The sequence below is a fragment of the Podarcis pityusensis genome, assembly GCF_964106645.2.
Source record: "Podarcis pityusensis genome assembly, chromosome: 6".
NCBI classification, from domain to species: Eukaryota; Metazoa; Chordata; class Lepidosauria; order Squamata; family Lacertidae; genus Podarcis; species Podarcis pityusensis.
The window spans coordinates 37,612,030-37,634,543 of NC_138030.1; positions in this window are offsets into that span (position 1 = coordinate 37,612,030).

Below are 22,514 nucleotides of genomic sequence, written 5' to 3' on the forward strand. Positions count from 1 at the left end.
GCATCAACTTCTTTTATCTAATAGCTTAATGGAATTTGACAAAATAGTAATTTAATGTGATCAGTAAAAGGCAGTAGAGAAGCAATTAGTTGTGGCATCTATTTCACATTCCCTTCCCATTTTCTGTTGTCTTTCCCTTCATGTGTGAGAATGCTGATCAGTTTCTGCAGATTACTTCTTACAGTGGGAGTGTAAGGGTTGAATGCCACGTGTTGTAATGATGCTACTTCAGCCAGAAGAGAAATGGTGCGCAGGGCAAGTACTGGAACTTTCTTTTCTAGCCCATATGTATCAGACTCTCTGGGTGCTTCTGGCATTTGAGGAAGAGTGCTTGAAAAAGAAAATACCATTGCTTGAATATTCAGGTTCACGATCGAGGTAAGGACAGTGAGACTGAGAGGGACTATCCTCATCTTAGTCCTACCACCAATGCAGCCTCCCTTCCTCTACACTCTGGACCCTAACTTGAAGCACTGGAAGGAAATGGCAGAGGTGGAGGTGGGTGTTGTCCAAACCACAGTAGGATTTCAAGATGTCTTTCACAGAAATAACACATCTAATGTCAAGTGTCCCACTGTGAATCTGTGGTTCATGGTAGCCCCAGTCCCTGGTACAGAAAGATCTCTGCTAGAGTCTGTGGGGTAGCTCCTGCCATCACTTTCCCTTTTTCATGCCTCAAGGTAAATTCTAGGGCAGGGAAAGGGGGAGATAGCAGTGGAAGGCTGTTTGAATGTTTCCATCAAGATCTTTTGTGAGTGTTTGCATTGAATGATCCCTAAAAGCTCAAGTCATTGTGAGCATTTGACTGGAACACTCACAAAAGTTTGACTCATTGCAGAGAAAGCAACAGGATACTTATGCATGCATCCCCATTAACCCCCATGCCCTTGTACCAGTACAATAGCCATCCACCCTGATAGTATTATGATCTAGGTCAGGGGTCAGCAACCTTTTTCTCTCAGACCATGTGGTGGGCTGGACTATATTCTGAAAAATAAAAATGAACGAATTCCTATGCCCCACAAATAACCCAGAGATGCATTTTAAATAAAAGCACACATTCTACCCATGTAAAAACACCAGGCAGGCCCCACAAATAACCCAGAGATGCATTTTAAATAAAAGCACACATTCTACTCATGTAAAAACACCAGGCAGGCCCCACAAATAACCCAGAGATTCGTTTTAAATAAAAGGACACATTCTATTCATGTAAAAACATGCTGATTCCCAGACCGTCCGCAGGCTGGATTTAGAAGGTGATTGGGTCTCATCTGGCCCCCGGGCCTTAGGTTGCCTACCCCTGATCTAGGTAGAAGAGAGTTTAAACCTAATTTGTGCTTTTGCTGAAGCATTTCCTTTGCATTTGATATGAAGCTTTTACATTTTACCATTTATAAGACTCTGAAAATTAAAAAATAATGTGCTGGATCAGGACAAATATTGATCAAACCTGGCATTCTCCCTCAAATTGTTACAGCAGATGCCCCTGGGAAATTCATATGCAGAGCAAGATGGAAGTAACTGCCCACAGTTGCATGTCTCTAACATTTGGTTTCTAGCAGTGGTTTTTTCTTAACCACGGTCCTTTTAATATACGATTTTTTTATACCGACTTTTAGGAAGTGAGTTGGCTTTTATTGTAATGGATTTAATGGTTGCAGTAAACCTGAAATGTTGAAAGTGAATAGGTGAGTGCATGCGTATTTTGAGTAAATAATGTTTCTGCTGCCATGAGAAGATGGCACTGGCCTGGTAAAGTGAGAGTTTTAGAATATATAAATATGTAAAATGTGAGAATAATTTCTGCCACGAGTTGGATATCAGGAATTTTTTACCATGGAGGAAGAAATTAGATGAAAATGTTATGATGTTCCTTGAAGAACATAAATTGTCACTTGTGTTACAATTTTATTGTAATTTTATACGGTGTATTTTTAATTATTGTAACCCACCCTGGGATAATAAACAAACAAACAGCAGTGGGAAACCTTTGACTCCACTAAAATATAATTAAATTCAGTGACATCCAGTGAAGATAATTATATCATGATACTATCATGACGGACATTTTCAGACATTAAATAGTGCAGGGGTAGCCAGTGTTGCAGTCCGCAGTTGTTGTTGGATTACAACACCCTTCTCCTTGACATTTGGCTAGGCTGGCTGGGGCTGAAAGGAGTTGGATTCCAATAACATCTGGAGGTTGCTATGTTGGCTGTCCTTGAAATAACCTTATTGTATTCAGCTCCTTGTACAAGATATCCTAGTCTGATGAAGTGTTGAACTGTCCGTGTGATTGTCCTGATTGCATCCTGATTTTAATAGATGGAACCAAGTTTTATTGCAATCAATGAGGCATGCTTCCAAATCAATGGGTTTATGTTTGGGATGTAAGCCATATAAATGGTCATTTTTTTTAATTATCAAAAAAGGTTAGAATAAATCCCTATTGACATATAATATGAACTCTGCTGTCTCAAGCAGTAAAACAACAACAAATGCTTCTTCTTCTTTTAAGACATTATGGAGACTACTGCCTGAGGAATCTTTTTATGAACTTGAGTCATGTGGATTGAATGAAACATATATATATATATATATATATATATATATATATGTGTGTGTGTGTGTGTGTGTGTTATATATATATATATATATATATATATATATATATATATTAGATACTATGATTTATATAGATTTTACTGTACTACATACTATGATTTATATAGATTTTTACTGTAACCTGTTAAATAATGAATGTCATTTTGGATCAGACTGTTTCATACAGCTTTTGGTTCAACCCTGTTTCAAGTGCTGTAATTGTAGGGGGAAATGTCGGGCTTCCATTTCATGGTTGCAGTCACAAAACTAGTAGAAATGAAATGAAAATATAACTCCACGCTGGCAAGCCTGTTCTCAGACTTTACAGAAACACGAAAGAAACCCAAACCAAAATAACCGTTGCATGTCACATCTCTGCTTGTGGCAAATTTTGAAAGGTCTTATAAATTCATTGAAATTGATGGTTTAATGACATTGCAGTCTGTAGGGCTGTGCTGTTTTGTGGTGGTGCAAAAGTAGGATATTGTCAAACCAAATCTTGGTGATCCCAAACATAAGGAAGCTTCCTTGGCAGTGAAATCTATAAAGTCTGATGCACAATGTGTATTTTAGGAGATGTGTATCAGATACTGCAGCTGGAAGCTCCATATGTCAATGCTGGTAGAGCAAGGGAATATTCTAACACAGGTTTCACTGGATGGCAAATCTTTACCTTTCTCTGATTGATTGAGCTGCCCTTGAGCTTGTACACACAAATAGTAGCCCAGTACAAAAATGAATCCTCGAGTGTATGATGAGCTGTCATTAAAGAGGTGAAACAGTGCAGGGCACCTTCTGAGCATGGTGCATTTTACGAACAGTAGCTTTGATGAAGTTGCAACATAGTGCAACTTCAAGGTGGCGGCATTAAAACTAGCAATAAATTTTCCTAGTTGTCAGTCCACCCCATGAGATTGGTTTGGGGTTAGAGACTATATTGATATTCATATTTTACTATTCACAGACTCTCATAACACCAAGGAAGTCACATGAATCATCTAGCTTACCTCTTTCTTAAAGACATATATCCTAGTCCCAAAGTAACTCTGACAAGTAGATGTCCAATGTTCTTTCTTCCTTTTTAAAAAAGAATTGAGGTCCATAATTCTCCAAGGCAATGTAGTGCTCCTTCCTATGTGTGGATTTCCTACACATATGAATCCCATTAGAGCCTAAGGTGGGAATTTTGGGGGTCCACTTTTTGCAATGGAATGAATTGACCCACCACTCTTGAATTTGCTTTGGGATCAGAATGCAACTCCTTGTCAGATTATGCACTTCTATGGGTTTTGCAGTGCATTTTCAGTACACAAAAGACATAAAACATCTGTACAAACTGCGTGTTTTACTGGTGAATGCATTGAAAACAAATGGAAAGTGTGTATTCTGTATGAAAGTACATACCTTATAATAAAGCAGGCACAAAATGCATACATAATGTGTCCAGCAGGACTGACAGGTACACAGTAGGACAGAACTGGATGTAGTAGGATGGAATGAACCTGTGATTTCATACCAGCAAGATTGAAGCAGGATGGAGTCAGCTGTTCTGCCAGTTCCAAAATTATGTATAATGAAAGCTCAGTTCTCTATTTTAAAATGCATACTCAAGCCACACATGCAGGCAAATCATCCTATGTACATTGCCAGGATAGCCACCTCTGGCATGTATAATTATTTAAGTCTGTATCAAAACAAATATTCTAAAATTTGATACCTCCACATGAAAAAGACATTCAGTTTGGCTATCCAGGCACATTAGCTGGTTCCTATTTTTTCTAATAGCCATAAGGGAAAGTATCTGACAACAAAATGATTCCTCTCTAGACACAAGTTTACAATTTCAAGCAGATCCTGCCTTTGAGATGAGAACTATCCAATTATTTCCTTGAAAATGCCTAACTTAGCTGGGGATCCACATCAAGTGGAAAAAGCTGTCCCTCTTTCCAGTCACATTATGGGAGGAAGGGAAGAATATAAAGATGCTAACAAAGCAAATTAAATCCTTATTCTGAGTTAGATTGATAGCCAAGCTATCTTCAATTTTTTAAATATAAAAATGTATCACTCAGCAGGGATCTGTTCTTCTTTCAGTGGGAAGTATGAACAAATAATTCTAATGGCAGATCCCGTTCTTATTTCCCTCTTATTTGATAAAATTCTTTACTTGGTAAGTTATTAAGTCTTGACTCTCTCCGATACCCAGCCTGACAAATGAGGCATCAAAAATGTGAATCGAATGATCAGGAACTGTGAAACCCTCATTTTGTTTTGCTGTCTCATTACATTACAAGAAACCGGTTCTCATCCTATGCTTGTCCTCATTTTTCTATCTTCCTTGTTAGCTTGGCACTTGCACTAAGAGAACTGAGGAAAAACAATTCATCCCCACACTTTTTTTGTGTTCTGGCTTGTTTGATATCCAGTTTAAATTCCATTATTTTATTTTATTTTTGCAAAGAAAGACACAGGTGCATTTGAATCTCCCATAATATTAATAATAATAATAATAATAATAATAATAATAATAAATAACTAATAATACAAACAGGACACATTGAGCTTAGTATTTTGATCAATTTGTAAGCTTTTGGGGGGAAGCATAATAATTAAACTCTAGTTGAAAAATAGCAGCACAATTGGACTGAAAAAAACTCATATTGGTTTCTAAGAAAATATATTTTTAAATGCGCAAATTTGCAAAGCAACACTCCTGATCCACCCTCTCCCATGCACAGAGCTGTGGTGGCATTCCTTGTCCACTCATTGTGCTCTGAGTTGCATAAAAACTCAGACCATATTTAAAATTCTGGCTGCACAAATGACTGTCCCCATTAAAAGCAAACAGTGCATCAGCAAATAAATAGCAACCCAAAATCAGAGCAACATTGGGCTCCAACCTAAGACACTTCTGCCAGGGTGCACTGTAAAATAGCAGCGGCATAGGAAGAGGCAGAGTGACAGCAAGTGCTTGCCTGGTGATGGTACTGCTGCACTCAGGAACATGAGGATGGAATGGGTTGAGGTGGCGGCAAGGTTGGGGGAGTTCTGGGCTGGCAGTGGCATGGGCACCTGCAAGACCACTACGGCCAACCCAGAGCTACCCCAATCTTGCTGCCGTGTCATCCCATCTCACCCCCATGCTGGCAAATGCAGTGCTGCTGTCACTGGGTGGCCTTTGTGACTTCTCCACCCCTTCACATGCTGCAGTAAAGCAAGCTCTAAGAACATGCCGTTATTCTCGGGGATGGGTGTGTGAATTAAAGGGTCAGTGAATTCTGCCTAAAGGGAAAGTATGTCTAAGGCTTGTGTTTCTTTTCCTTTGCTAGAATTCACCAGGTACTTTGGGGAGAATTTACTGGAATCCACAATAGTCCTATTAACTTTGTAAGGTCGTCCATGATATTTGATGATATTGAGCCATAGGTATATTTGTTGGAGGTAAATACTCTTTGGTTTGTGTGTGTTCGGAAAAGGATATGTGTGTTTGTGTTTATATGTATGTAGATTTCCCATTGTGATGCAAGATCTGAAAAAGTAAACCTTTTTCATCTCCAAATTCCATCGAGCCACAGAAACACACTCACACACAGAAACATGCATATAAACCGGGGGGCAGCAACCTTTTTCAGCTGTGGGCCAGTCCACCGTCCCTCAAACCATGTGGTGGGCCGGACTATTATTTTTTTGGGGGGGGGGAGTTTGAACGAATTCCTATGCCCCACAAATAACCCAGAGATGCATTTTAAATAAAAGCACACATTCTACTATGTAAAAACACGCTGATTCTTGGACAGTCCATGGGCTGGATTGAGAAGGCGATTGGCCGCATCCGGCCCACGGGCCTTAGGTTGCCTACCCCTGATATAAACAGACTGCATTGCAGAATTTTGTTTTGCTGTAGTGCATACAAAACTGCAGACTAATGTTTCTTGAATGCTCTATCCTATTTAATTATATCTTCTCCAAAAGCAAAGAAAAACCCTACTGATGTTTACATCCTGCATTGCTTTTGATGTTGTAAAACTACACATTATTGTGTCTAATGCTGCAGCTAATGCAAGAGATAGGCAAGCTTGCTACTGTTCAGCTTGCACAGACTCAGAAATGGACTTCCTCCCCAAAATAATCACAAATAACTTGCTTCATTTTCCAAGCCAATCTGAGGCTCAGAAAAGCAGTTCGCTAGCAGAGCAACCATGATGTTCATTTGAAGCTTTGAAAAAGTGTCCTGCAGGAAAACTGAGGAATCAGCAACAAAAGCTCCCCCCTGCAGAGGGTCGTTGAGATAACAGGGCTCTTTGTCGGGGGAGTGATTTTCAGGATTTACAGGGTCAAGTATGGAAATCGTCTCCATCTTGGAATGTAATAAGTATTTTTTTTTATATAAGGCTACAACTAAACAGTGCACCAGAAAGGATTTTGAAATTATAATATGATTTAACTTAAGAAATGGTTAAGTGCCATTACTACTGTTCTGCTAAGATTAATCTTCATGTGCAGGCCAGCCCATGGAGTTTTGGATCTGAGGATTAATTCTCTACGTAACTCTGGTGCAAGTCTAGAGAAAGTGTTCATGTGACTTCAAAAGGAAAGACATAGCCCAGTGGCTAGATTTCCTACTGCGACATGGAATCTGAAAAAGCAAGACTTTTTCCTCCCCAGACATAAATTCCATCATGCGTTGCAAGCATTAGAAGTTGGTGGAAAACTAATTTTCTTATGTACAACGTGCCTGCAGCTTTAGCATTTAATGAACAAGAATTCAGCACTCTGTGTGCATAGCGGTGTCTATTACAAGCCACCGAAACACTTAGTAAATGGAAGTGTGTAGCCAGGAGAAATATTGGGTGAGAGTTGCTTCTTTTTATATCTTGAGTGAATTTTAATCACCCTTGACTTTCCCTCTCTCTACTCATGGGCCTCTTCCCGAAATATTCTTAGCACATTTACATTTCAGGGCAAGGCATGCAGACAGTAAGCTTCTACAGATGCTTATCCAGAATACCCTGAATGTTTGTCCTTGAGGAATACAAACTGTGGTGCATACCTTTATTTTATGGTTTCCACTCCAGTGAGTGGGCCTTTGTGGTATGTTATGACCCACAACCTTTTCCAGCGAAATGGTCTCTGAATAGCTCAGACACCTTAGCTTGGCCTTTGCCTAGAGTAGACTTGTTCCATTTAGTTTTGTCAATATGCACTTTCCAGGCCCCCAGGGAGCTGATAAGTGGAATCATTTCGAAAGGATTTCTGGATGTGGCAGCGAATGGGGTTTGGAAGATGAGGAGGATGTTGTGGAGGAGGGTAAGAAGTAGTTGGCAAATTCAGAAGGAAGAAAACCAAAATAGAGGACAAAAGATTTATTGCACTGAATTCCATAGGTTAGTATGTGTGCTGCCTTTGATATGTAGGATATTCATTGTATGTGGGAAACAAAACTACTCAATAGTCAAGTCCATATTTGTGTCTAATAATGAACCATTAGACCACAGTAAGCTTCAGTGCTCAAGTTATGGGATGGATCAAGGAGTCTGTTTCCAGTCCATGCCAGTTTTGCATGTGTTCATTCAAAAGTCTCTTCTGTCCCATTTCTGCATGAATCTGGGATTTATTGACTTTTTTAAACTGCATGAGATGCCCCATTATTTTTAATGGGTTTTTTAAAAAAGAAAGAAAGAAAGAGAAAGAAAGAAAGAAAATAACTATTTTGGAACGCATATTACCCTAAAATATTCTCTCTTTTTGGGAAGAAAAAAAAACCTTTAATCAACTTGGTTCTTAAAAATGTGAACCAGGCAAAATACATGAGCATCCCCAATTCAAGCCACTGCAGAGAAGGCTACATATATGTTATGTAGGCTGGGAGGTTTTGTGGAATAACTGAGTGGTGCATGATTAACAAGAGTGCAAGAATTGCACTGTTGGATCAGACCAAATGTCTATCTATTCCAGGGCTAGTCAATGGGTACAAACTGTGGAGTACAAACCTTCAGATGTTTTTGGATGACAATGCCTATCATCCCTGATCATTGTTCATTCTGGCTGGGGCTGATGGGAGCAGTAATCTAATAACTTTTGGAAGACACCACATTGGAGACACCTTGTCTAGTCCAGCATGCTGTGTCAAACAGTGGTCAGATGGGTGCGTCTAGAGAGCTCTGAAATAGAGTGTGATTGAGATAATTATCCTAATATTTTATCTTAGTTTTTGATAATCACAGTTGCATTTCCCGTGAATGCTGCTTTTCAATTACTTAGCTGTCCTGTCTAATAGCCATTGAAAGATCTGACCATGGGAACATTGAGACCTCTTGTTCAATGAGGTACTTTGGGTACTTTGTAAGCCATGCTTACAGTGTCTGGAACTTCCAAAGCTGCCTTTACAATTAAGATTTTGCCATTTCTTTTCAAGAGAAAGTTAAAAACACAAGCTGTTTGCCCATTCAACTTGCCCATTCCTTTTTTTATTGGACATCTGTATGTCTCATTTACTTAGAGAGATTAATACCAAGAGATTAGAAAAGCCAGAAGCTCCCATTTTTCAGGGAAAAGGTGCCAACATTCTAGATTTCTAGTGAAATGGGAAGCAGCTGTGATGTCTCATGTCAACAACTGTGTCTTTTATAGTAACACAAGGAGATAGAAGTACGTGCCCGCATTTATATACTATATATGCTATACATGAAATGCCAATCTCAGGAACACAGCAATGAGAAAAGGAAGAGGAATGGTTTGATTGGCTGGCTGCCAATGGACTAATAATGTGTAGCTAATCACTTTTCATAGATGTGTTTTTCTCAACAAAGAGAGGCAGTTGCTGCAGACGAGAAAGGTAGGCATAAAGGAGTCAGACATGGGAGCTTCAGTGATTGCATTATCAAAGTCAGCAAATTAGGTTTCCCCATATGGCAAAACCATCAATTCTGTGCTTCAAACAATTGCCTGACTTTTCCTGAACTGTCCTTCTTCTGATTCTTTGACCTCAATCATTTTGCAAAGAAAATGCATGTATATTGTTCCAGGAGCTCAGGCAGGCTTATCTATTGAGTTGCCCTTTAAAGCAGACTGGCAGAATTTATTGATTGTTTTAAAATATTTCTATCCAGCTTTTTCATAAAATGCCCAAGGCGGCTAACATTAACTAAAACAAGTATACTCAACAATCATATGAGAGAACGGAAAAGCAAATAAAATCTCAGTGACTAGTAGCTTAAAAACTAAAAATATTAGAACAATTCAATAGCAGAACTTTAAACAATAACCTGCAGAGCATCTACACACTAATAATATAGTGTGGGAGTCAATCAGACATACCAAGAGGAGTTAAAAATACTTATTACAAATCAAATGCCAATTTTAAAAGAAAGGTATTGTAGCAAAGTTTGGGACTTGATAATAGATGCCCTCTACCAGGTCCCTCGCAGCATTCTGATTCTTGATGGTAAGACTGAGATTTTGTTAGAAGAGGGTTAATGGAATAACAAAGGTGTTTGATATTACCTAGCTGGCTCTTGCAATCAGTGACCCTCCTTTGCTAAGAAGAAATCTCTAAATGGGCAGGATTCTAGAAGGAGTCAGTGACTTGGTAATTTGGAGTCAGGTCTCTGCCTCCCACCCGCTGTCTAGGGAGGAGTGTGGAGGAATAGCTAGTCTCATCTTGCAGCTAGAGCTGGGAACATACTAAGGTCTGTGTGAAAATAATAGAGTGCTATAGCTAGGGGAGTTGTTCCCCTGAAAAAAACCTTATGGAGGACAAATATCTGATGGAGTGCAAATGTTGTGTGCCCTTCTACCTTATCTTCAGCCTGTGTGTGTGTGCCTGTGTAAGTAAATAGTAGAATCATAGAATTGTTGATTTGGAAGGGACCATGAGGGTCATCTGTTCCAACTCCCTGCAATGCCGGAATCTTTTGCCCAACGTGGGGCTCAAACCCACAACCCTGAGATTAAGAGTCTCATGCTCTACAGACTGAGCTAGATATTACAAACACACCGTACTCTCCAGTAGCCTCCATTCTAAAGGAACTCCAATCTGAGGTATGTGTGGAGATCCCTGAGATCTCTTTTAAATAATATTTATTGAAAATTTTAAGATTACAAAAAAAAAACAAAGAGAAAAAAGAAGGAAAAAACAAATAACAATTCAAAATCAAAAAGCAAAAACAAAGCACATAATACATCAAAATCAAAAAGCAAAAATAAACAAAAAAAATTAAAAACAGATCCAGTATCAGATGAAGGTGATTGACTACATGGAACTGGCGGAAATGACTGGCAGAATCCGAGACCAGGGAGAAGAGTCGGTGAAAGAAGACTGGAAGAAATTTAAGGACTATTTACAGAAATATTGCAAAATTAAGGAACTTTAGAAGGATGTTGGATAGAAACTAAGAGGTTTTTAGCTGTAATGCTTTAAGAGACATGGAAAAAAAGGTTAACAATTGGGTAAAAGATTAATGGTAAGGATTTGCTGAACCAACAAATTGAACTGGAATACAAAGAAGGGAGGTATGAGGAGGTCCGGGGAAATAAGAGTAAGGAAGATAGGTTATGGAACATTATTGTGCTTTTAACTGTTTTATTTTGTACGTTTTTTCTTATTTTCTACTTTTTTGTTATATCTTAAAACTTTATACTTTTTCTTTATTCTGTATTTTCATGTATTTTTGTGAAACTTTAATAAATATCATTAAAAAAACAAACAAACAGATCCAGTATTCTCAAATCCTTAACTGTCATTACCTTATTTCATCGACCTCCTCACACCTCCCTTTTTTGTATTCTAGTTATTAATTATCTCATCAAATCCTTTCCATCTTTCATAATATTCTGTCATTAAATTACCTTGATCTATTTTAACCTTATCTTACCATAAAAAACCTTAAAACTTAAATCTTATTTATACCAATTTCTCATAACCATAAGATATTCTTACATAATTCTTTTTAACATTTCTGCTAAAGACAAATAATTTCGTTCCAACATTTTTCTAATACTCATTAATTTTACGAAAAGTTTCCTAAATAATTTTTTTAAAACTTTCTTCCAATCTTCTTCCAACGTCTCTTCCTCCTGGTCTCGGGTTTTGTCAGTCCTTTCTATCCCATCCATCTAGTTCATCAACCCAGTAACCTTATGTCCGAGGCCCTTAAATCTCTTCCATGTCCCTTCCGCAGGTCTTCTTTATATTTATACCTGTACTTTACTTTGTCTTCTGCTCCTTTCATTCGTGGAGACTCCAGCTTAACGATATTTTTGTCCCTTCTCGACAGATCAGCCCCTTTTCCATAGTACTCACTGTACTCCATGTGGTATTTAAAAGCATGTTTCAAGGTCCCTCCAAAGTTAAGGGCCCCCACAACTCTGAACTCCTCCCGGCCCAAAGCCAGACTTGAAAGGTCAAAACATCCCTGCATAGGGGGGTCTATCCAGCCCCCCATCTCCAAAACAAACAAGACTCTATCTCTCCAAATCTGGCTTTTTCCAGGTTCATTCGTCAGATCCAACAAGTCATGTTCCTGCTGGGCCACAGTTCCCTCCATCTCTGCCTCCCGATGTCCAGCAACAACCTCCTCCCTCATCTGATCTGTCAGAGCACACTCCTGGATTAATTCCTGAGTGGGTTCTATATAGATACCCACTGCCTGTCCAAAATTTCCAATCGCAACAGTCATCAAATCCATCTTCTCATGTAGCTGTTCCAATAGAGCACTTGTCTTGCAGAAGGCAAGCACCAGAGCCTCCGAGTACATTCTTGTGCAAGGTCAAAGTCTGATCCCACGATCTTAATCTATTGCAGCTGCAAAGCTCCCCAGTTCAAATTTAATAACAGTTTCACAAGCTCCCTCTAGGGGAAAAAGCTTCTATTTGTATCCATCTCTTCTTCTTTTTTTTCTTTTTTTAAAAAAAGCAGATCTAACAACAAAGTTTCCTTTTTCAGATATTTTGTCAATATTTTGTTCCTTTTAGATGCGAAGGGGAACAATGGAATCAATATGTTTCTCTTCTTTTAACTATCTGTCAAAAATGTTTGTCTATAGTCAATGAACTTCCCAAGGATGTCTGTCCTGACACCCCGCTCCCAGGTTCAAGACGGTGGAAAATTGCTTTTCTTTACTCTCTCTTCTGCAGGTTTAAACAGTCCAGAAAAAATTCCCCTCTCTTCTCCTGCTTCCAAGGGGGGTTCAGTAATTTTAAATGATGAAAATTGATCCTTTACAGACGATTTTCTAAACTCTAGCTTGCCGTGTCTTTGCTTTAATCTGTCTACAAAAGCGGAAAGGCGGACTTCCTGTTTAGACTTTCCCGCTTCAGTGCCAAATTAAAAGAAATTTCTTAATCCAATTTTCCGTTCTACTCACGGACAGTTATTTAAGATCCAATTGTCCACAGGAAAAAGTCAGCGCTCTCCGGCAACAGCAATGCGGCTTCACTCCGTGAAAGAAGCAGTTGATTCAAAGCACTGCGCCACTCACCCCACGTCGCTCCGGATCCCCGAAACCGGGGTTCCCCGCGAGTAGGGGGGGCGCAAAGGTGCCAGCCGAATCCCACGTCCACAGGCTTCTCTCGCCTGTGGTTTTTGATGGGTCTCCGCCTCGCCGTGGCGGTTCAGACCCTTTTTTCCACGGAGCGGGTTCCTCCTGATCGGAGGAAATCCGCCATTGCCAGAGGCGCCAACCCGGAAGTCCGAGATCCCTGAGATCTCTTACCGCTTAGAGATTGGGTGTGCATGTGGCAATATTTGCCCTGCTGTGTAAGGCCTTCAGAGAAAGAGCAAGGCAGCAGGACTCCCTTTCTGTAAGGGTGTTTCAAAGCCTAGGTGCAAACACAGATAAGGTTCTCTCCCTGGTCCTCACCAAAAGCATCCTTAGTGTCATTTGGATACAAACGAGACGCTTGTCAATTGTCATAAAAAGCTTCCCCAGTTGCACATAGTTTAAACTATCCATTTGATTAGCTTCTATACTTGAAACTGGGAAGGCTTGTTCTTTGTCGCAGGCAGCAAAAAGTCTCTGGCCACCTCTGGGATGATTGTGTTACATAAATCAATCACTCTGTCCTGCCTACACAGAAACATTCTGGATATAGGAGTTATAAATCCTGGCTTTGCTGCATAATCCAAGTCAGCTTCAAAAATATTTCCATAGGTGACACTTGCCTTTTGTGGAGTTTCATTGTGCATGAGGCCCCTAAAAGGCTTCCTGGGCCTTTTCTGTTCTATTTGTCTGTATTTTATTGAACGCAGGACTAAACTTGCTGGATCGAAACAAGGTCTGTCTCTTCAAGCATTTGCCTTCAACTTTGTCCTGCCAAAGATCTCTAAAGGCTTATGAGCAGGACATGAGAGTGAGAGTCATTCCTTGTTGCTAGTCTCCAGGGTTTGATAGGCCTTGGTAAATGGGGTTCCATTTGGCTATCATGGTTTAATTGATAAAAATACATATTTCCTAACTTTTTTGGGGGGTGGGAGCATACTAAGCTCATGGCCTTCTCCACACCTTGTGCCACTGAATTCCATAAGCCATTATGTATTGTGTAGTCACTTTCGGGTTTGAACTTACTGCCCTTCAGATTCGTTGGAAGACACACACTCTCCACAATGCTCACCACTTGGTTCTCCCCATACAAAACAGAAGTAATAATACTTGGTGTATAAAATGTCAACATGAAGGCAACATGAATCTGATAGCCATTTGGTCTTGCTTGGATTCAGCTGAGACCACAACTATCTAGTGAAATATGCAGTCACATTAGCTAAGGCTATTGGGGATTGTTGAAGCAGAAGTGAAAGGAGAAGTTTAATTAAGGTGTTGGGGAACATCTTTAGATGTTCCATAATTCAAATAGGTACTTTTTCATCGTCAATATTAGAATAGTTCCCTTGACCTCAATGGATTGTTCTGCAAAGGTGCTGTATAAGAGCCGTGCTGCTTTTGTATTGTGCTAGCTGAGAAACTAGTTGACATTTTAATTCTTGACATTTTAATTCTTCCCCCTATAGTGGCCCAGGTATTGTCTTTCCTCACAGTAAACAGATCCAACAACAGTGTTGTCTGGGGCCTCAGGAGAAATAAGCAAGGCCATTCTAACAGCTCCCAACACATTCTAACAGCTCCCAGATCCAGTTCCTAAACTTCTCCCAGGAAATAGTGAAGCAGCAGCACAACACTTCAAATAAGTAAATAAAAGTACAACTAATCTAAGGGTAAAGGGGGAAAAATGATAACACCAAACAGCCCAGTGCCTTTGGTGTGCAAAGCGTGAATCTGAATGACACACTGACAGCTACAAATGCACTAATTTGATTTCATGCCCTAAAATAAACCATTCTACTGCACTAAAAGGCATGTTAACACCCATCTGTCTGAGTCTCGCCTCCTTCTTTTCAAAAGTTGTGACCCAACACCTCATGTTGGGTCTGCCCATGACACAAGACTGATGAGATTGAAAACCCTTCCTTGTGTATGCCAAAAAAGCAAAAGAGCCTAATAACAGCTTTTTCTTTACATCTTTCATGCCCTTTCCCATTTCTCCCCTATACTTTGGCTCAAACTGCGCTGTTGTGTGCATTTCTGTGGTTCTTTCTGCTGGTTTATTTTTTAAAAAGCAAAATGCAACCTAAAGGAGACTGTCTCTGAGTGAAAGATGAGTGTGTGGAGAGGGCCAGCTTAACCCTCTCCAACCCAGTCCCATTATACAGCTCAATATCACTCTCCCCAAACTACTTTTTCAGCTGCAAGAGTAAATACACATAGGGCTGTATCCAAAGTTAATCCTACTCAAAGGAGAACCATTTAAATTAGGGGGCATGGGTAACTTAGGTCTATTAATTTTCATTAGGTCTACTCTGAGTAATCCTTAGTTAGCCACAACCCATAAAAGATAAGAATGGGAATGTAGTTTGGGAAGAGTGATTTTGAAAGCAATGACAGGGAAAGGGTAAAGCAGCCTTTTCCTTCCAACTCCCCAGATTCAAACTCTCCCAGGATGCTTTTGTTTTAAAATATAATGCAGAAGAAAGCATCACAATTCTGTGGAATGTTTGATTTGACCCCAAATCTTCCTGGAGATAACACTGTAGGGCTATTATTACCAACAGAAGCCAGGATCTAAATTTTACTAGTTATAAATCTTAGTTTTTATTACTGTCAAACACGTATCTTAAATGTTGCATAATTTATTATTGTATTTGGGGCTTTTAGGTACCAGTTTATGCTTAGACCTTGGGTAGTGGTTGTTCAGTTGACACAAAAGGAAAATGAAATGGAAGGGGGAAAGGTTCAGGTTCTTTGTTACAAGTTGTTCTATTGGCCAGCTGAGATGGAAAAGTTTAAGAAGGCACCACAATTTTCTGGTCTTTCAGCTGTGCTGATAAAGTGGTCTTGCACCTTTTTTTTCTCCACCCAAGGAAAACCTGGTATGATCTTGCAAGACAGCAACATGGGGCATTTGCCATTATATTGGACGATAGCATGACCAAAACCCATTGCCTGGATTCTAATCTAGAACACTGGAATGAAAGATGTCTAGTGCTAAATGGAAAGGCTGGAGACAGAGGAAGTATTAAACAGAGGAAGTAGGAGAGCAAGAGAAGAATGCAGAAGTTCTTGGCAATGGAATTCCCATTGATTCTGGATAGCATCACATCCATTTTTCCATTTTGTGATCCATATGTGTCACTCTGAACAGGACTTTTCAAGCTGGATTCCTTGCCTGCTAAGGCAGGATGATTTTATCGTTGAAATGTGTATGGCATTTGCATGGACATGAAATCTCCTGTATTGCCTTGTGTAACTTTAAACTACCCAAATCCATTTAAAGCTTGTATATTTTGTTGCCTAAGACAGAAAATCCAAATGGCATCCTCCATGATGGTAAAGATATAACAAATGTCATAATTAGTCCAGGGTGGCCTGTCCCATTTTGCTGTTTGATATGAAATGGGAAGTTCAGCCCTGACCTACTGCTGCCTCCACCACCTCCACCACCTACCCCACTGCTGGTGAAAGAAGTGGCACTGACACTGGTGCCAATTTGGGGCAAGATCGTGCCTTTTTTTTTAATAGGCAAGAACTTGAGAGAAGTTATCTTTATAAAATAGATAGCACCTGAGAGCCAGCTTTGATCTTCTGCTTAATCAGGCTTATCAGAAAAATAAATATGTCAAATGTTTCCACTACAACATAAACTTTTGAAGGTGGGAATTAACAGTGTCTGATTTGCCATTAAAGAGTTGATGAACCTCTTTCCCAACCCCTCTTTTCTTGCATTTTGAAATGGACAATTTATTGGGTTTCACTAAAATAAACTGGAGGTGGCTGCAGTTACAGATAGGTAGCCGTGTTGGTCTGCCATAGTCAAAATAAAAAAAATCCTTCCAGTAGCACCTTTAAGACCAACTAAGTTAGTTCTTGGTATGAGCTTTCGTGTGCAAGCACACTTCTTCAGATACACTGAAACAGAAGTTGCCAGATCCTTCTATATAGTGAGAAGGTGGGGGGGGGGTATTACTCAGAAGGGTGGTGGGAATGGGAGATTGGCAGATAGCTGGGATGAGCCTGCTGACGACTCTTAACGACTGTAATGGGTCTTACAGGAAAAGGCAAGGGGTGAGAAGGTGAGAAATGGCTTAGTCATGTATAATGGGATAAGAATCCAATGTCTTTGTTCAAACCAGGTTTCTCCATGGTTTTAAGTTTGGTAATGAGTGGCTGCTGAGTCTTAACGACCCATTTAGATATGGTCACTATCAAAAATCCATTACACTTCAGGTATTTCCAGCTTGATGTTCATGTTAATGATGGGAGCATTGGCTCTTAACAAGAGGGTTTTTTTTGGGGGGGGGAGTTTTAAAATTAAAATTTCCAAGATGCTGTAAGCTGGAACGTGTGCAGAGGAGGGCAAAAAAGATGATCAAGGGTCTGGAAACCAAGCCTGATAAGGAATGTTTGAGTGAGTTGGGTATTTTTACCCTAGATAAGAGAAGGCTGAGAGGAGCTATGATAGCCGCCACCAAATATCTACAGGGACTTCACATGGAAGGCGAAGCAAGCTTGTTTTCTACTGCTCAAGAAAGTAGGATTCAAACCAATGGCTTCAAATTATGAGAAAGGAGATTCCAATTAAACATCAGGAAGAACTTTCTGACAGTAAGAGCTGTTTGACAGTGAAACGGTGTCCCTCGGGAGATTGTGGACTCTCCTTCCTTGGAAGTTTTTAAGCAGCGATTGGATGGCCATCTGTCATGGATGCTTTTGCTGAGATTCCTGCATTGCAGGGGGTTGAACGAGATGCCCTTCTGGATTCTCTCCAATTATATGATTCTATAAGGCTTAATGTAAGTAGGTGGATGGAGAGCAGTCCTGCTATAGAAGCTCATTTGGATTAACCTTTGGACTTGTAGGAAAAAGAAGAACATAAGAAGACCCTTCTGAATCTAGCCTATGGCCCAACTAGTTCAGCATCCTGTTCTCACGGTGGCCAAACAGATGCCTGTGGGAAACCAGCAAGGAGAACATGAACACAACAGCATTCTACCTACCTGCACTTCCCAGCAGAAAGAGGCATAAATCCTCTGACAGTGGAAGTAGAACATAGAACATAGCCATCATGGCTAGTAGCTGTGGCGTTTGCCCTCCTATGTGTGTGACATCATACTGGGTTCATAGGGAAAGGGTTAACTAATTGTAAAATGACTAACCAATGGGAACCCAGGGGGCAGAGTTAGCTGTGTATAAGGTTTAAGCACAGAGGTTTTTTAGGGAGTTAGAGTTAGAGATAGAGTTGTTGAGAAGACAGTCTGGTGTTAGAAGAGACAGAGAAGATAAGTCTGTGGGTTGGGCTAGTCTGGTGTGAGAGAGTGAGAGAATTTGTTAAGAGGAGTCAGTCAAACAGTTGAGATAATCAGTCAGAAGGTATTAGGAAGGTGTAGGCCGGAAAAGAAACTAAAGTTAAGATACTGACAGGAATATTATCTGAGAAACCATAAACTTGTTAATGTTTGTAAAATAAACTTGTTTTTTTGGTTCACTTTTTACAACTGACTGGACTCAGTGTTTTACCAGAAAGTAACTGGTTGGTGGCAGCGGGGAAGTGAGCACAGTGGTGGCACAGGGATCAATAGACCGTTAAGCGTCCGGGGACCCTGTGTGATCTCCACAGTAGCCATTGACAGCTAGTCCACCATTTATTTGTCTAATCCTATTTCAAAACCATCCAAGTTGATGGCCATCTCTGACTCCTGTGGGAGAGAGTTCCACAGTTTAACTATGTGCTATGTCAAGAAGCACTTTCTTTTGTCTGTCCTGAATCTTCCAACATTCAGCTTCATTAAATGTCCACAAGTTCTAGTGCTGTAATGGTGGGAGAAAAACTTTTCTCTATCCACTTCCTTCATGCCATGCATAATTTTATAAATTTCTATTATGTAACACTTACTCATTTTTTTATCTAATCTAAATGGTCCCAAATGCTGCAAACTTTCCTTATAGGGGAGCCATTCCATCCCTATAATTATTTCGGTTCCTTTTGCTGGACCTTTTGCTGGACTATACATTACTATTTTTGAGGTGAGATGATCAGAACTGTACACGATATTTCAAACGTGGTCACACCATAGATTTGTATAATGGCATTATGATAATAGCAGCTTTATTTTCAATTCCTTTCTTAATTATCCCTAGCATGGAATTTGCCCTTTGCACAGCTGCTGCATTCTGGGTCAAGACCCAAAGAGAACTGAAATCTTATCTACAGTATCTCTGACCTTGCAAACTTTACCTCTCTGGACCACATTTTAAAATCATGTAAAGTTTTCCGAAAGACCTCCATACCAGGGATATAGAATTGATTACCCATTTTTATAACATGCATCTCTATAGAGATCTACAACCCAAACTCTCTAGTGGAAAAATGCAAACTGCCTATCAAGGGGGAAATCCTTAATGAAATTGCATTTGATCCAATTCATCCAAGGAGATCCATGCACGGAAAAGGGGGAAAGGGCTGATGTAAGTGAAAAACATCTTGAAACTAAGTTCATACGTTAATGGATTTGATCTTTACACACATCAAGTATTGCCTGGTGTGAAACTTTTTGTAAGAATTGCCTAGGAATTCACAAGATAAACGTAACCAGAAAAACAAAATAGGACTATAGAACAGGATGAAAAGAAATCCAGCACAACTGATAATATAGAAGGATAAGACGCTCAGCAAATGCAGACACTGTTATTTAAGTTGTTAAAAAAAAATCACTGAGTCACACCTATTTATAAGTAGTAAAATTTGTGTTACTTAGTTTATATACATAGGCTTTAAATTATTGATATTAAATAAAACCAAATAATAAAATGCTCAATAAAACAATGCCATTTAAGCAATGCAGCAATCCAAACAGGATACTACGGTTGAGAGACACGGGGAATGCTTGTATAAGCACATATTTTGAAGTTCTTCTCCAAAATTTGGGGAGCAACTCCCATCATCTCTGATCATTGGCTGTGCTGGCTGAGACTGATGGGAGTAGGAGCCCAACCACATTTGGAAGGCAACTGGTTCACAGAGGAAAGTTGTACATGTTTACTCAGAAGTCTCACTTTGTTGAATGGTCCTCTTACTCCCTAAAACGGATATAGGAGCACATACAGCATTATAAAGATTCCAAATTCTGTCAGCAAACAAGTAGAGTCATATGGCCACCACTGTCCCAAGCTTCACCCCAAAACAACTTATTGTTTCATGTGAGAGAGGAATGTTTATTTATTTCTGTTTTGTGTTGTGCTGTATGTATTCCAAAATGCATGGCAGTATGTAATGTTTATCCACTTCCCTTTAAGAAAAGAATAGCACATCTGTTCTGCCAAAGGTGATAAAATTCAATAAACGTAGTGAGATATTCTGATACTTATGCAGTGAATTGGCCATAAGAGAACCTAAGCAGTTATACAAGTAAGAATACAGACATTAATTCGTTCCTTAATTAGATATCTTCATTTTCTTTAAAATAAGCTCTTGGGTTTTAATGAACCAGTGATTCATGTAACTAAATTGCTAGCAAGTTTTTGGCAAAGAAAGAGACAAAGAAAAGTAATCCAGAGGTCACTGGATATATTTTCCATCTATGCATTGTCGTGGCAGTATTCCTTGAACTGGATGTGTGATGCATATGACTTTATCCCAAATAATTCGTCTCAATGCACTGCCATAAAATGGGGAACAAAATAAGATCAACAACTATATAGGATAGCCCTTGCCTTATTATGGAAGGCTTATGTCCACAAATAATCTTATAGAAACCAATAACCTCATTGCCATTGATGAAACACATCTATCTAGAGAACTGATGGAAAAACTGTCCCAGTGACCTTTTATCAAGTAAAACCATCAGAGTGTGGGCGGTGTGCTTTTGCCATCATTATGGGTGTCTCATAGGCTCACCAGTCTGGCAGACCTGGCAAGATAGGGGAATGGAGAAAAATGTCTAAAAAAATTAAGTCCTCATCTGGCTCTATATTACCAGTAATGTTAGGGAGGGTGTTAGGAAAGAGATCCCAAGACTTTCAGTGGGGAAAGAAGAAGTGGAGAACTGCCAGCTCATGGTAATCCAAGCCATCTCATTCACATAACCATTTTGGTGCAGTGTTAATGTCATAATAGGCCATGAATCCCTCCTCACCACCTTTTGGCATATCAATCAACCCTTGAAATGTTCAGATAGCTGAGGACCTCCTTCCACCCTAACCTACTTTTTAGTGCCAGCAAGAGACACTTCAGAGACCTTTCAAAGCATTCAGAAGATCTGCTCCCATTCCTAAAAATAGCAGAGCCTTCATCATGTCACCACCGTATCACATGCACTGTGTCTAAGACAATTGCAAGTTATTTCCACTTTCAAAACTATTTCCATTAACTGAGGATTTTTCTCTGCTAATCTCTGACTGACAGATATATTATACAAGACATTCCCTTCCAAGATTCTATAACAATACTGCTTTCCTGATTGACCTTTCTGTCTCCCCCTTCCTCCATAGCCCACTCTCCTTCCCCCTTTTCATAATTGGTGGGACCTGGACAGCACCAAGTCTCTAGCCTGACTTGTGAATGTAATGATAATTCATTCTGGGTGGAAGCAGGAGGCAAAATGTAATCCATCATATCTGTTCTATCTCATTACAAAGGTGAGATACAAGCGAGGGCAAGCTGTTAATAAACTGGTGGGTGAAGTTATTTCTTCAATCTGGTGGAAGAGACGGGACAGAGAGGAACTGGATTCTATTCTTCTCAGCAGTTTCAAATCTCTTTTATGGAAATGTAGTTCCGGAAGCCAATGAAGCAAAAAGCCTTCCAAACTATACAAATTTCCTGCAGGCCTGGCAAAGCACCCTGGCAGGATTTTAGATTGCACTGTCAGCATCTTCTTCCACATCCGTGAGGAAAAGGAGATGCAATTGTTGGAATGGGATAGGCTTGGTTGAAGGTCCCCCCTGGCCAGTGGCAGCTGGGTCTGGAAAACCACCCAGGGTTCAAAATTTCCACCAAGTACTTATATGACGATGAGGAGATTTCACCCCTCCCATACACAAGAATCTCCTGATCATCTCCTGATGGTCTCTGCTGACTCTCCAGAGAGAAGGAGGCGTGTCCTGCCTATCTACTTATTCTGCCCAGCAACATATCTGTGTGTGTGTGTGAGAGAGAGTCAGTCAGTCAGTGTATCGGAGAGAGTGAGAGTGTTGGAGATCCTAGAGATAAGATTGCTGTTAGAGCAGCTGCAGACTCTCAGTGTAGCATTGATTTATGCTTAGAATATTCAGCTCTGTATATAGTTTTGTATCATAGTTGTAGTTATAGAATAAAAGGAAGATATTCTACAGAGCTGCTCTCCGAGTGGTTTATACTCTGCA